The sequence below is a fragment of the Coturnix japonica genome, chromosome 7, assembly GCF_054131305.1.
Source record: "Coturnix japonica strain WE chromosome 7, WE-NBRP24, whole genome shotgun sequence".
In the NCBI taxonomy this organism is placed as follows: domain Eukaryota; kingdom Metazoa; phylum Chordata; class Aves; order Galliformes; family Phasianidae; genus Coturnix; species Coturnix japonica.
Genome location: NC_140669.1, coordinates 32,209,978 through 32,224,628, shown reverse-complemented (window position 1 = coordinate 32,224,628; position 14,651 = coordinate 32,209,978). Strand labels below are relative to the sequence as shown.

At 44.6% G+C, this 14,651-nt stretch overlaps 1 long non-coding RNA gene across 1 annotated transcript in view; it reads right to left on the bottom strand.

Moving 5' to 3' along the window:
* Positions 1–14,651, bottom strand: part of LOC107316385 (uncharacterized) — a 69,503-nt gene that overhangs the window by 43,621 nt on the left and 11,231 nt on the right. Inside the window, exon 2 of the long non-coding RNA XR_001556312.3 lies at positions 12,484–12,674. This is a non-coding gene — a long non-coding RNA (uncharacterized LOC107316385). The remainder of the gene's footprint in view (positions 1–12,483; positions 12,675–14,651) is intronic.

Genomic DNA, 14,651 nt, shown 5'->3' with positions numbered 1-14,651 from the left:
AACACCACATCCCTCAGTGCCACATCTCCACAGTTCTGGAACTCCTCCAGGGTTGGAGACCCCCCCCCATTCCCTGTGCAGCCTGTGCCATTGCCTGACCATTCTTTCTGAGAACAAATTTTCCCTAATATCCAGCACTGAACCTTCTCTGGCACAAAAGAATTGCAAACACAGAAGTGCCAGGCACAGCGCAATGCTTCCCAGCTGTCACCATTGCCATTTGCCCTGTCAGCCACCTCCCTGACAATGCACCTCCAAGGCTCACCTGTCACCTTCTGCATTTCGATTTCACTCCAGATGGTAATTTACACCCAAAAGAAGAAATACTGATCTGACAGGCTTATGTTTGCCACTCAGTTCTCATGAAGCTTATCCTTGCTTTGTGAGCTAGCTTCAGAGTTTCTCAAGGAAAGAAAATAGCCTTGGGCTGTAAGATCCTTGAATCTAACACCAATGGCTGGAGTACAGCTCCTGGCTTGGCAACATCCTTCTGTGGCTCAGAGCGTGGGGGTAACAGTCATGTTATCTTATCCCCTCTCTACAGGCATTGCAGCAGCCACGATTCCAGCTTGAATAACTCACAGCTTTTGGTTGAAAGGTTGTGGTCCTCCTGTTAGGATAAACTTCTCAGCCAGACCTCTCACATCTTAAACATTAATACTTCCACCAACACAAAAGGTACAGTGCCCTCCCTGGGTGTGAAAAAGAGGTGGGGGATACAAAGAGGGAGAAAGTGGAGTTGCATCATAGAATAGAATCACAGAATTATTATGGTTGGAGAAGATCCTCAAGGTCACTCAGTCCAACCATTCTCCTACTTCCAATACTTCCCCACCAAACCATATCCTTTAGTACAGTACTTAAACATTTCTCAAACACCTTGAGGGATGGTGACTCAACCACTTCCCTGGGCAGCCCGTTCCAACACCTCACCCCTCTTTCTATGAAGAAATTTTTCCTAATATCCAACCTGAACCTCCCCAGTGTAACTTGAGGCCATTCCTTCTAGCTCTATAGCTAATTATGTGGGAGAAGAGGCCAAACCCCACCTCACCACAATCCCCCATCAGGGAGTCGTAGAGAGCCATAAGGTCTCCCCTGAGCCTCCTCATCTGCACACTAAACAACCCCAGTTCAGCTGCTCCCCATATTCAATACTTCAAACATGGAGCTCACAGAGCTGCCAGGAGCCCAGCAGTGTGATGCCAATGGCTCTGCTAGGCAGCTCCTTGAATTTAGCAAGGATAAAACTACAGCTGAGCCTGCTGCTTTCCACAGGGTCCCAGAGAAACACATTCAGGGGGAGGGAAAGCCTTCCAGGAAAGCAGGAGCTGCTGAAGGGACGGCACAAGCTGGGCTCGGCTTTGCACACCTCCATGTCCCGGCTGGTGCGTGTTCTTGAGCTCCATCTGCCGGCACTTCATCCACAAGGTACCTTATAAAGAAAACAAGCCATGCAGAGGTGCAGCCTCCCACTCCGCTCATGAGCACTGGGACTTGGCTAACATATCGCTGTCCTCCAGCAAAAGGACTAGGAGAAGCTGTTTCCCTCAACACAGCCTGGGCAGAGGAGACATTTTCACTGGAAAAAGACAAAGTCATTTCAGAACATAAACCTGGACCCATTTTTTTAATACAGGCTCTGTGTTTCTGAGGGTTTTTTATGAGAGATATTGAAGATTTGGTCTCTAAATAGAAAAGGATGAGCAAGTTCACATAAACACTGGAAGGAAACTGGAAGAGAAATGGCTCCAACGTGTGCTATCAGGAATCAGTCCCTTCTGCTAGAGAAGCTCAAGGACATCTCTACTGAGGGCAATCAGAGGTTGTGATTTGTGTCACCACTTGGGGCAGAGGTTCATCCCTTGTGCTGTGGTTGCTCTGGATCAAAGTCCATGGAAAAAGTTAGGTTTTTTTACAGGCACTCACGCCTTGGCAGGATCTGTGCTGCAGCAGGATGATTTCTGTAACATTCCTGTTAAGACACATGCTGGATTCAGTCTTCCTATTGAGTGGGTACAGGGGACATGTATTTGTGGGAAATAAGCATTTTTACAAAGAAAAATGAGACAAAACATGAAGTAACACTTTAAATGCAACACAAGTTGGCCAACCAGTCTCCTAACAGCTTTGTCTCCCCAGTCAACAACCCTTTGTTACAACAGAGACAGCTCTCTTCGGTGTGCTGTTTTGAGTGGACAACAACACTGTCTGCAGCTAAGAGCCAATGGCAAGCTGATGGATATGCACCTTGCACACATGCCTTCATCCCTCCATCCTCCCTGCAGCCCCTTGCTGGGTAACACATCTCTGGATAACTTCCCTTCAAGGAATTTCTGCTTCCTGCCTTGATTACACAGCATTCATTTTTATTGTCCTTAAGAGCAACAGGACAGATAAAGAGCTCTCCGCATGATTACATATGGGCCTCTGAACCACAAAGAAATGTGGGAAATCTGTTGTCTGTAATTAACCAGAACAACCTGGGAGGATACCAAAATATAAGTGTATCCTTTTGGGAACAAGCGTCCTGTATTTGAGGAACAAAATGCCTTTGAAGTGTTACAAAGAAAAAGAAAGAAGCCAGGCATGCTGAAAGGAAGACATGCTTGCTTTCCTAGTTATCATGAATATTTTAATTGTGATCCTCCTGAGATGGTTTGGAACTCCTAATTAGGATATTTCGGGACTGTAATTTGCAGAATGGTTCTTCAAATGAATTATCGAATGTGCTTGGTTGATTGCTGCCCTTTGTGTTCTGCATTTCCCTCATGCACTATACTTACACTAAACCCCAGCATCTCCCCTTCAGAACACACGTGTGCATATAGGAACTGCTTGGGAACAAGTCAAACATCACTGGTTGTCCAGTGGACTGCTTAACCAGCAGGGAGCGATATGGGGATGCAAAGACACCTAAGAAAGCATCAGGACCCAATTCCTCCTGCCCCAATAGCCAGTGCAACAAAAGGGAGAAATGAGAGAAATCACACCATCGTTATGGCTTGTTATATCTGGGCTGTTTCAGCTCTTGTTACACTGTAGAATATCCACCTAGCCTGGGAAACAGCTGGAGCTTTCAGCTGCATGCTGTTCTTCAGTGGGATGGGTAGATATGTATAGGCTGAGACCTGCAGCTTGGTGTTGTTGCTGGATAGGAGCTTCCCCATCTTCCTCTCCATCTAAGCACAAGGGTGGAGATAAACAAGGAGATATTCAACATCTGCCAAGCTGCAAGCCTGACCCTAAAGTCCACTCTTCTTCCCACATCCCCACAGTCCTGGAAGATGCCTTAATTAAATGGGCAACCCCATTTCTTCCACACATTAGCAAGCACCAGTGAGCATACAAGGAGGAGCTTTCACCATCTCAACTCCCATCTTTCCTTCTCCTCCAAGGAGAGGCAACAGTGTGGGGAGGCATCCTGCCCATGAGGCAATCCCAGCTTTTTGATACATCTTTAAGGTGTATGTAACGTCAGCCACGACACACATGTAAATATGAGGCCCTGGCACTGCTGCCCAGAGAAGTTGTGGATACCCCTGCCCTGGAGGTATTCAAGGCCAGGCTGGATGGGTCCCTGGGCAGCCTAATCCAATACCTGATTTAGTGTTTGCAATACTTCCCTTAGTGGGTTTGTGGGGGGGGGAGAGGTTGGAACTAGGTGATCTCTGAGGTCTTTTCCAATCAAAGCCATTCCATGCTTCTATGACTCTGTGGATTTCACATCAGATGCTGAGCTCTGAGCATAGCTCTTTTTTAGGACTTAAGTATAGCACAGCCAGCACTCAACTACCAGTTATGAAATGTTACATAAAACCAGACACTGAGCAGTAAAAGTGATGTCTTGAAATTTGTGTCTGTAGCTCAGAAGGAATCATTTCAGGAGAGGTTTATATTTATTGGCTAGAAACTCGTGTCTGAAATTTACACCCAGATGCTGAGACCTCAGGGTGCCTGACAAGCCTTGTATTAGCTTGCAGCTAATATACAACACCCGTCAAAGCCAGAGAGGGGGAAAATAAACTTTCCCACTTTCAAGTTGGATTGCCTGACACTACTCCGGGTGAACTGCTTGCTAGGAATGAAAATTATATGCCCTCTTGTAAGAAAGTCACAGTCTTTAATGCTAGGAAGTATTGCTGTTTCAACAGCAAAGGAGTCAATCCATTCTCTTCAAGGGCTTCATCTCTTACAGATGGCCACTCCAAAAGGCAGAAATACATTGGGAAGCTTCCTGAGCAGACATCCAAATACAGAGCAGCACATGTAGATCCTCACTTCTTTGTGTTTTGGGGAGGCAGAAGAACTAGGTAGATTTTTCTTTGTCCCCTATGGTACAAAAGAACAGCTCTCCTCACTGAAGCAAAGGACGCAAGACAGATAACACATTGTTGGGGAGCAAGACAGACCTCTTCAGTCTATAGGACTTTTGTGACACCCAAAGGCCCATTCCAGTCACTTTTCTAGGATTCAGTTATCTCCTGTAGAAGTCTTCCAGTACAACTGACCCAGGCAGTAGAATAGGGCAGGTAGCAAAGCCAATCCCTCTCTCCTGATAAGCATTCTTCTCAAAAGAAAACTGCAAAACCTAGTTGTCTAGTATAGATCCTGACGCTCTCCCTTCTGACTGCTCTGGCTCATGAGTTCCAGGACCTCCTTAACTTTCAGTGTGACACAGAATCACAGAATTGTAGAATGGTTTGGGTTAGGAGGGACTTTTAAGGTCATGTAGTCCAACCCCCTTGTGAAGGACGGGATTGCAATCCACTAGATGAGACTGCCCCAAGCACCATCCAGCCTTGCTTTGAGCACAATCAGGGATGGGGTACACCCACAGCTCTGGTCAGCAGTGCCAGGGGCCTCACCACCCTCTGAGTAAAGAATTTCTTCCTGATGTCTAATGGAAACCTCCTCTTTTTCAGTTTAAACCATGACCCCTTGTCCTGTCACTGCAGGTCCCAATAAGAAGTCTCACCCAACCTTTCTTACAACCTCCCCTTCATTACTAAAAGACAGTAATGAGGTCTCCCCAGAGCCTTCTCCAGGCTGAACAACCTCAGCTCTCTCAGCCTTAGTTTCTCCTTTCCAGGCAGTGACCAGACAAATCTGTTGCCAGATCCATCAAAAGCAGCTATTTTGGGCAGTTTCACCTTGGATTCACAAATGCTTTCACCTCCTTCTCTCTCAGATCTGTTCTTCCCCTAAGAGCCCTAGTCATACTATCAGCTGAAGTGGAAACCAGCTGCAAGGCTAAGTTATCCTCATCTTGCTGCCCATCACCATATCACAGCCACAGTGGGGTGCTGAGAATGTCCTTCAAGCATCATTTGGTGGAGGTTACTCATCTCTGCACTTATACCCGCACAGCACTCAAAGCAAGATAGCCTCCAGTCAGGTTCAGTGCTCACTGGCTAAAGGAAGAGATCCTATTTCTGTGCTTGTCCTAGTTTCTAATCACAATTCAGCTGTGCATGAGATCAAGATTGCTTTGGCTACCTGTCTGTATTTAAAGAGAGAGGATTTCTCTAGAGGAACCTTTAAAAGCAGTGGTTCACGTGGGGTCAGAAACCAGATGATGTATAAAAATCTCAATCATCAAGTTACAAAACATCAAAAAAAAGCTGTCACGAGCAGAAAAATACTCTTTATACTGATTAAGCACATACCAAAATCTGGTTGAACTCCCATCAAAGCAGTTTGAAACCCTGAAATCAGCAGGGGTTATTATGAAAAATCAAGAGGGAGGTTCTAGCAGCCTGCTGGTAACTGCTGTTATGAAGACCTGTAGACATGAAGTTGTGGAGGACAAACTGAGTTTGTGGGCATTGAGAAGCAAGTCTGGCCAAAATGGCTGCTTCTCCACTCTGGTAGACTGTCAAGTTGCACAGAGAATGAATAGTTTAGATAGGAAGAAGCAAAGGGGGAAAAGAAGAGACAACAGATGACTTCATTTAGTACATAGAAGCCAAGATGTCAAGAACAATATTAATTAAGTCACTGAGGGAGGAGACAAAAATCCTGTAATTGCTTCTCCACCAATATGAGAAGGCTGGATAACAAACAAGAGAAATGGGAATTGCTCATCTACAGAACAAAAATCTGACCTCGCTGATATCACTGAAACCCTCTGGGAGGAATTTGCATGATTAGAGTATAGAAATCAGAGCTCATAACCTGTTTGGGAAGGGGGGTACCCTGAAATGGCATTATCTTTGCAAGACACAGAGGGCTGAAGGGCTGTTATCTCCACATAGTCTGCCAGTGTTCTGCCTGCTCTTGAATGATGAGAGTGTCTGACGGGATGGCTGTTAAGCTCCTCTTCCATAAAACATGAAATAAATTCTTACCAGGAGAGCAGCCCGTGTGATTCATCCTGACATTTCCAAAGCTTTCCCAGGACTCTAAGACTTATCTTAAAGAATTGACCAAACGTGTCTCCAAAGCTGAGTTCCCTGCAGAGCTGAGCTGACTGAGACCTTTGTCTGGGCAGGGAAATATGAAAAGACAACTGAAATGAAAGGCAGCCTGTTCGTCCATGCAAGCAATCACACTCATTTAGCTTTTTGCTTTGTCTGTGCATTGAAAGATTAATGAACGTGCATGTTCAAAGGGGGAAATTTCAGACTGAACATGGTCAAGAAGAGACTGGTTTGAGAAGTTTGGGGTGAAATACAGTGGTAAGAGGTAAGATGTGGTCTTCATGAGAAAAAAGAAAAGGAGGGACCTGATGCAATTGGTTGCTTCATTCCTGGTTTATATTGATCGAGAATAGAGGGGCTCAGATAATTCAATACCCAGCAGAGCTCACAAGAGTTTAAAGAATCTTCACAATGGCATACCAAAAATAACACTGCTAAGAATAATGAAGGGAGGAATTGCTTTCTGCATCCTCGTGGCTGACATCACTGCAAACAGCTAATGTGATAAATATCTTTTTCTGCTGTCTGAACAGTCATTGATTTTCTGCCTAATTCTGGAGCCACACGAACACTCCCAGTTCTTGCACCCCAGAAGGTATTTCAAGGTAAACCACCCAGGCATCGAGGAATATCTCAGTCCTGGTAAGTCTTTTTGTCCAAGCCCCATCTCCCAGCCATTCATTCCTGTCCCCAAAACAGTCAACTTTTCAGCAGGAAAGTAGATGTCAGTGGTGAGCCCACACCTCAGTGCCCCCCCCCCCCCCCCCCCCCCCAATAGAGATACTTTATAAGCTTTTTCTCCTCCACACAAAGGCCTCTGTTCATAAGACTCGTGACAGAGAAAATAACTTTTCTAGTAAATTTTGACTCAATTTGAGTTTGAAAGCTATTGAACTATAAAGAAGAAGAGACAGCTTAATTATAGATCTCATTTGCTTAGAAAACCAAGCTAAAGGAAGCACAGAAACTATGCTGAAAACTTTTCCATTCTAACGTTAAATGCCAGCTACTAAGATCAGATAATATTGAAGCTTTGCTGTTGTTTTTAAAGAACCTCCAGAGTGCTCAGTTTGACTCTTGAAAAGTCTTTGACCAAAAGGGGCCTCAAGGTAATCTAAGGATACCTTACACTTATACCAGTCTTCAGTTCACTTCAGACTCTCAGAATCGATCCTGAATGCCACATTAGAAAGGATGAAACCCAATTGAAAACATTTAAAGGGTAGCAATGACATTAATTACAGTGGTTTCATTAGGGTAACACAGTTTCTACTTATCAGTTTGGTTCAGAATGCTTATGTTTTAAACATTCAAGATCTTGAAAGCATGGCGGGTATCACCACATGAGTTACTATTGTACTAAAGTACTAATAGCATGAGCTATGGATTAAATTTAATGCAGTTGATCAACAGGTCTCAAAGTTTAATTATCAATAGGGTTGATAGCTGTTGGGTGATATATGTCTAGAAGGTTCTGTGGGGTTAAACTGTGCTATGCTTATGTGCTATGTTACATCCTTCACACATCTTTCTCCAAAGCATATGAAGCCATATTAAGACTGGTGAGGTTCAGAGCGCATAACCTGCTGCAAAAAGGAAACCAACTCAAAAGATGCCGTGTTTCAGAAAATGCTACTCAGTGCTCAGAGAAACAGAGAAGAAAAGCACAGTATAGATATTTTTCACTTTAGTTCTTTCCCAGTATATTGTTAATTCAACTACATGCTCAGTGCTTCATTGTTCATCTCCAGAAAGACTGCATATTGTTCCTCCACATAAAAAGGAGATGACATGAAGGAAGTCTGTTATTTTAATGACTTGCAGAGAAAGATTTATCACACGTATACTTGACTACCCGATTTGTATTATGCGGGTTGTCTATGAGCTTGATTGTTTCTTTCATATATAAGCTTGTTTAAAGCACTCTTATCTCTCCCGCTCCAGATTGCTTTAAGTGACATTTCCACTAACAATGCTAAAGATGTCAACTCATGGAGAGCTTAGCAGGTACTTCTCCTACAAAGCCATGCAGTAGCCAGATTCTTAATCACAGCTGTATCATTTGTGAATGGCAAAAGAAAGCGATGACAGTGCTTTCTCATAGGATACAACCTCTACATAACAAAAAAAAAGATAGATTCACCCCTTTCAATGACCGGTAACAGCTCAAAAGGCACATGATCTCGGCCCACAAAGAAGCTGCTGTCTTGGCTGCAAGTCCGTAAACAAGGAGGGTTGGAGCCAGCATCCAGGTGCGTTGTTTCTGCTCACTCAGGTTCATTGCTTGCACCTGAGCTCCCTGCTTTAGCCAGGGCTTCTCACCTAGTGCTCAATCAGGCTGTGACCTGGCAGTTCCACTGCACTCCACTTCTCTAATGCCTCCATGGAGTCAGATGTTAACATCAGATCATCAATACAGTGGAACGTTTTGATGGTAGATGGTTTGTTCCGATTTGCTAAGTCACATGAGACCAGTTTAAGACAAAAGCTGGTGAATGCACATACCCCTGAGGAAGGACTTGAAAAGTCCACTGCCTGCCCACCAACGTGAATGCAAACTGCACCATAGGCACCCTGTCTCCCCCAGGTGTGCCTGTTGTATTATGGCCTCCAAGGCCACTAGGAGGTTCAGTATGGATACCAAAGTATCACACTGGTGTGCTGAATCTTGTTGCAGGATGGGCTCTCTCATTACTAGCAAAAAATTTATCAGATCTTTCAAAGGCATCCTCACAGAATGCCACTTGCATACCTAATTCTTAGGGTGCCAGTGTTGAAATTTCTGTTCCATTTACTACAATGCTTTCTGCCCCCATGTCCCATAACCAGAGCAGCCATGCTGGTACACTTTCTCTTGATTTTTGCCTAAACCACTTCACCATATCCATGTGTTCAGCTGCCATGCATGGGCACTCTGTTACACGTAATGTGGTCTGGGTGGGGGGGATACTGGTCAGGGGACACCCCCACCTATCTATCTTGTGGGGTTTGCTTTTGTTTGTTTTTTTGAGTTACAATTGGTTTGATCTCAAATGGGTCTGGCTTGAGTGCAACCATGAGATCTGACCTTTTAGTTCCTTCATTTATAGAGTCCAGTTTACACGGGTCCCCGTTGTTCAGGGTCTACGGGTCTTTCTAAAGAGCTGTTTCAGTCCTTTTGTAGGGGGATGATTAGATTTGGGTCTTTTTCCCCATCAGTATTGCAACCTTCAACTTCCTTCTACCCACAGACCACGACCTGAAGGACCATCCATCCCTTCAGGCTATGAATGGCTCTTTGGGGTAAGATCAAGCACTAGACATGCTGATGCACAGACAGTGCCATCTGGGCTTGGAGATACCAGCCATGTGATCCCAGCACCCCCAGCAAACACAGCTTTCTCCAGCCGCTGTGTGGGAAGAGGCTGGTGTCTCTGAGAGGAGAATTCCCATATGGCTTCTTAAGCACGAGTAGCTGAAGGTGCAGAGCCTCAGACGTGAATGCTTATATCCCTCTCAAATCCCCAGCTCACTTTAATATTTATTCCAAGGGATATTCTTGTTTTTTGTGCACATAATCCTCTTGGGAATCCTGAAGCCCTGGCTTGTCAGAGAGTCTTACAATGATAAATCCCACAGGCTACTTATACAGTACAGAAGTTCGTTTGATCAGGGGTATCTGCCAGCTTTCAGAGGCTGTTTGCCTCTTTGTTCTCCCAGCAGAGAGGATGCAAACAAGGGATTCTCTTGCCCTTCTCCCCATGCCATTCAGAATGATAGAGTCTTTTCCCCCACTCCTTAAACTAAAGGCATAGAGGAGATGACCTCAATGCGCTGCAGGGCTGAGAACAACTTCTGTACTCCCATCATCTGACGCAGTGGATGCTGTCACCCACATTGGGCATCACTTACAGTATTCCAGGTGAGAGCAAGCCCAGAGGTCACTTCCCTTTACCTACGTGGTATAATATTGTTAATACAAAGTGTTTTGTTCATGGTTGAGTCCAAAGGGCTCATCAACGGCAAGGACAGAGAGGGGAGCGTTCATTCAGAGTCTGCTTCCAAAGACACTATTGACATGAGCATCTTTTTGAGAACAGCCACTTAACTCTGTAAGCCCATTAAGCTAAATCAAATAAAAAGCCACTCTGGTTCAAAACGAGTGACTTTACTCACATTTAGTTTCTTTAATTAATCCAGATTAATTTTCACTGTATACATAAATTATAACATTCTTACGTCAATAGATTGCCCCAGTTAGTAAAAATATCTTTATCAACATAAGCATTTTAAAGGCCATTATTTCTCCACATCTCCAAGTCTTTTCTAGGTGTCAAGAACTTGCAGACAGGCTGCATCCTACCTACAGCCACTTCAATGCTAAACATGTTATTTCTCCTGCTTTTGAGAAGTCTGTTCTAAAGGGAAATGCAAGCTCTGAAGCAGTGCTTATATTATCAATATGTGCAGCCAGCTGCTCACTGCCACACTATGGCTGCTTTGTGGGGCTGCTCAGAAACTTGTGTATCACCACCAAAAGAGCTAAAGCAGCCTGAAGTGCTTTTTGCATTTGAAACAACAGACTCCACGAGTGAAAGAGAATCCTTGCCAGTGCAATCAACCTCCCCAAGAAGAATGACACCACTGGATCAAAAATAAGGACTTAAGCTGAATTACTGACAGCAAACACAAGTGATCTGTGGCAGAGATGAAAACAACATAACACAATATTCTGCCCTGTTCCCCTTTCAGCAGTGTCACAGTCAAGTGGACACCCTTACCTGGTTTAGGAGAACCTGAAGCTATTTGTCCAGTACACATTCCAAGGGACAATGCTCTTTGGGGACTGATGTTCCCAGACTTGTGATGACAGATCACAGAGGGCAGTTTGTTTATGCAAGGGCTATGATGCTGCATGTGCACATCTGCATGCCGGCCATCTAAGTGTGGGTTGTGGGAATCAGCCTAGAGTCATTGCAGCACTCTGCTCTCCCTGTGTCACTATTACAGCCCAAGTTTGAATTGGTTTGGCAGCCTGATCTACATTTTTATGTGATCCATCACACTACACAAGTCCACAAAGACCCCAGCAACCATGAATCTCCATTACAGAAGAAACTATTCCCCAGCAGATACTTACATCTGACTAGCAAAAAAGTCTTTTCTTGCTCATAGCAGTGATCTCAGCAGTCACAATGCCAATCCACATTCACATCAATCTTTCCAAGCACACACAATGGTAGTTTAAGGGAAGAAATAGGATGGATATTCTCCCCAGACTCTTGGGGAGATCAGGTGACCCAAGAAATCATCAGTGTTCAGCTTCATGCTGAACACAAGTGTCAAAGGTTTGAGAAGCAAGTGGCAGCTCAAGTTCCAAGCCTCCTGCAAGTCATTTGTGATGAGCTTAAATGATACTAAGCTGTATTTCTGAGCTGAGTCCCTGAGCAAGCAATGCTGACATTCAGCTGAGCCCTAGAGTGGGAAAGTCTAATATCACACTAAAAAGCCAAACAAACACAAGATGACTGAATATTATCTAATACTTGTACACAGTAAAATTTATGAAACAGATAACAAAAGCCATCCATCTTCATTTAGAAGTCACGGCTTTTGCTTTTTGTTAAATTTAATTGCTTCCCTCATGGCTTTAGATCAAGGGCAGCTTCTAATAAAAGTAATTATTTTGCTGGCATGGCAAAGCTGCATGATAAAGGTTAATCTACTAAGTGATGGCAGCTACTAAATGAGTGTGATAATTTCCATTAATAACTCCACAGCAAAGTTGATGCTAGGATTTATGTGTTCTTTGACATGATAGCCACAGAGACAGCACCTGGGTGCCTTGTTGGCTCTGGGAATCCAGATGTCACTGCCCCAGTTAATCAGGGTGCCAGAGCACTTGGCAGGAAGCCTTATTCATCCAGATACAGGAGGCATCGCAGTCAGCTCCCATCCTGCTGGAGGCCTTCAGCCACCCTGATATCAGGACTAGATGACCTTTAAGGATCCCTTCCAACTCAAACAACTCTATGATTCTATGACACACAGTACCCTGTTACCACAGGGTCTCAGTGCTTACCAGCTAGACGCCAAGCTGCCGGTTGAGGAGAGCCATGGACCATGTACTGGAAGCCTGTTCATTGCCATCATGAAGGGCTTCAAAATGCTCATTTTTCTTTCTGTTCTCCCTCCTGTTTCATTTCTGCTCCCTGCAGGCTGGCAGTCCTGATGAGCAGCGCTTCCAACCATTGCAGCACTCTGGGCAGAAGGCTGTCACATAAAATAATGGAAGAAAAAAAAAAAAAAGAACCTTTAAAAATATACATTTTTTCCCCCTAATGCCTATTTTCAGCATTTTTATATTCTGCTGACAGATTTTATCACTTCTACCACTTACGACCTGAGTGGCTGGTAATGGAGTGGCAGCAATACCACTCATTACAGACTAGCTGTGCTTTAGGCACCAACTCAACCCAGGATGTAACTTCCCATTTCTCTACTCCAGCAGTTTTAGAATCAGTCAATTCTATTTGTGGTTTTAATGATCAACTCGTAACACAGAGTCTGGTTTTAGTACAAAGCTGCCTACATTTCATAGCTAGACTAGCTCTCTCAGCTAGTTTTATGCTGTAAAACACAAATGACTCTGAAATCAGGCAAGAAAATGGTGAAAATCAAAACTCTTACACCAACCCTGCAAATGACATATACATATGTTCCATGAATAGAGTAAAATACAGCCTTCTACACATGCCTGCTGCTCTCCCAAGGAAGCTGCCATCTGCATGTTGGAGGGGTTACTGTCCATGTAGGAAGCCTGGGAGGGATGAGAAAGAAAAATCCCAGAAATCTGCTAGAAAATGCAGTCAAAAAGGCCTTTTGCCTCCTGTTTCTGTAAGTGGAGGTAATCCACACTGAACAGCTCCAGCAGAGAGGTCTGGTAGGGGGAAATGATGGTTTTCAACCCTTACACCACGTTGGAGGAGCAGGTCAGAGAGGGGCAGCAGTAAGGAAGCACGAAGCATGGAGAAGCCAGCTGCTCCTTCAGTCATATTGCTATGACCTGAGAGATGAGCAGCATTCCATTTGAGAGGCAGCAAACTGGGGCAGCTAGAGGTCACAGCTCCATCACTAAGGGGGAAGGGAGGTTTTTGTGCCCTCCTCTAAAAACTTCCTTTCCACTTAGTTTTCCCTCTTTCTTGCAGCTTCCAGTTGCCTGGAAAGCAGAACACACCTGGAAGTTTTCCTGTCAGCCTCTGGGGATGTAGGGATTGAAAGGTCTGGCTGCAACCTCTTCATTGACTGCCAGATTCCCCGCTGCTTCTAGACTACTAGATCCTCCCACTGCTTCAATAATTACCTTTCAACTTGAAACTATCTTCCTGCTAGCAAGCTGCACTTCACATCTTTCTTTCAACCCAAACCAAGCAGTTTTTCATTCCATTCACTGATGCTATGTCCAAACCTGATAACAATTTCAGCTACTTTCCAAACCAACTCCCTGCCTCAGGTAGTTCCCTGACTGCACTCCCAACCTCCAGTTTTCCTTCTATTAGTGACCAGCCACAGCCAGCACCACCATGATGAGTTCCTCCATTAGTGCCCCAGGTCAGAGGGAGCAGCAGTGAGCACTGCTTTTTCCTTCCTGTCTCACAGACATCCCAGCTTTGCTGCTCACACTCTGGATTTCCTGCAGCTTCCTTGTGCCCATGAGGTCTCCTTAGTTCTTGCTTTCACTGCAGAAGAAAACCTCCCTGCAATGCTTTGGCGCTGAGACAGGGGATTCACTGGGATTTCTACTTCAGAGGTTTCACTTTTCCTTTGTAGTTATCACTCCAGAACAATAAAAATCTCACTGTTGCCTTCAGGCCAGGGGCAAACAATGTGCGGCTACAACTACTTACAACACAGATTCTACTGAAAGGTCATAAGAAGTGCAAATATTCCTGGGCCTAGAAAAGGAGAGCAGTTAGTTATTTCTATGATTATATCAAGTGAGAGCTGAAAAGCTGTTACTCTGCTGCCAGCTTAGCTGAAACTTCAAACATAAAATTTGCAGCAAGAGAATGCATGTCAGCGGGGAAAGCAAAATCAAAAAGGAAAGGTGGCATGGAAGTGTGATATAGTCAGCCTATGCCTGCACTTGCCAGCAGCTTCAGCAAAGGACAGGGACTGTGCCTGGACTCCCAATGAGCAGCGTGCTCCGTCACTGCATCACGGAACAAGATGAGAATGTCTTGAGAGAGA